Source organism: Lipotes vexillifer, unplaced genomic scaffold (assembly GCF_000442215.2).
Source record: "Lipotes vexillifer unplaced genomic scaffold, Lipotes_vexillifer_v1.1 scaffold957, whole genome shotgun sequence".
NCBI lineage: Eukaryota > Metazoa > Chordata > Mammalia > Artiodactyla > Lipotidae > Lipotes > Lipotes vexillifer.
Genome location: NW_006791360.1, coordinates 900,395 through 902,009, shown reverse-complemented (window position 1 = coordinate 902,009; position 1,615 = coordinate 900,395). Strand labels below are relative to the sequence as shown.

Here is a 1,615-nt window from a genome sequence, read left to right as displayed (position 1 = left end):
TCTTAGCACAAAGGTACATAACTTGCCAAATAAATTCTGTGACTTGAACGAAGGGACATCTGTTTTTTTCACAGGTGACATAGTGCAGATTCAGTGCCCAGAGTTGTTAAGGTCACATATTGTTGTTATAACCTTTCCTATCACAAAGAGAAATGTAATACAATTTTACTGGTAAAGAAGGCTTCGTCAGCACATTTTGCTTTGGGTTTAGTAAAACAAGAATTTATTTGGTCAAAGTTAGTGGACCAAGAATGGCTGGCCAGCGCACCGTCATGATCTCCATTTACACAATGCCAGCAACAGGACTGTAGGTCTGGAGCCTGGGACTTTTCCCTGGGTACCCACTTGGGTCTCTAATTATCATCAATCCTTCTGGCATCAAAGTAAAGAGTCATAATTCTTTTTTTTTTAGTCACAACTCTTATAGTCAATGTGTACTAAATAAACGACTGTGCTAACGTACGAATACATGCCCAAATGAATAGATGGATCAATTATTGGGTAAATAAGTGCATAAATGCATGCATTAATTAATGAATGAAACACTTTCTCATGGGGCAGACAGACATACTATGTATGGGTCACGGACACTGACAGACCTAGAAAGTAGAGATAGAAACTATGGAGTGACAGGCACTCGGAGCAAGTCCCCACGACTGTCCACAACCTGTACCTGTTTGACCGGAATGGAGTGTGTCTGCATTACTGCAAGTGGCACGCAAGAAGCAAGCAGAGATCCCCAAGTAGGAGGAGTACAAGCTGATGTACGGGATGCTCTTCTCTATCCTTTCCTTTGTCAGCAAGATGTCCCCACTAGGGCTTCCCTGGTGGCGCAGTGGTTGAGAGTCCGCCTGCCGATGCAGGGGACACGGGTTCGTGCCCCGGTCTGGGAAGAGGTGGCGCAGTGGTTGAGAGTCCGCCTGCCGATGCAGGGGACACGGGTTCGTGCCCCGGTCCGAGGGGATCCCACATGCCACGGAGCGGCTGGGCCCATGAGCCATGGCCGTTTAACCTGCGCATCCGGAGCCTGTGCTCCGCAACGGGAGAGGCCACAACAGTCAGAGGCCACACCCCAAAAAAAAAAAAAAAAAAAGATGTCCCCACTAGACATTGAGGACGGCTTCCTGGCCTTCCAAACTAGACGTTACAAACTCCATTAGTACGAGATGCCCGCTGGGATCAGCGCTGTCATGAATACTGACTTGGGCGTGGGACCCATCCGAGATGTGCTGCACCACATCCACGGCGAGCTGTAGGTGGAGCTGGTGGTGACAATCCCCTGTGCTCGCTGGGCCAAACTGTGCAGAATGAGCTCTTCCGCTCCCGACTGGACTCCTGTGGCCACGCTCCGCCCTTCTTTTCCGCCCGGGCTGGCTGAAGAAAGCACTCCACCTCACCCCTCAGAAGAATTCCTGTCTGTCTGGGGCCCTTCCTAACCTGTTTCCCCCGAGGGCCCCCTACTGCAAATGCCACCGCCCCAGCACCCCGAGCCCAGTCAAGCCCCTCGGTAGCCCTCCCAGGGGAACAGCCTAAAGCCGTCCCTGGTGCCCTCCCCGGCACAGAAAGAAAGACTGCCAGAGTCCCTACACCTCCAAAGCAGGCCCTCTCCAGTTTT

General features: G+C 51.4%; 1 pseudogene; it reads left to right on the top strand.

The window, feature by feature from the left end:
- The first annotated feature begins 251 nt into the window (after positions 1-251).
- On the top strand, positions 252-1,378 carry LOC103089287 (trafficking protein particle complex subunit 1-like; annotated as a pseudogene).
- Positions 1,379-1,615: the final 237 nt, after the last annotated feature.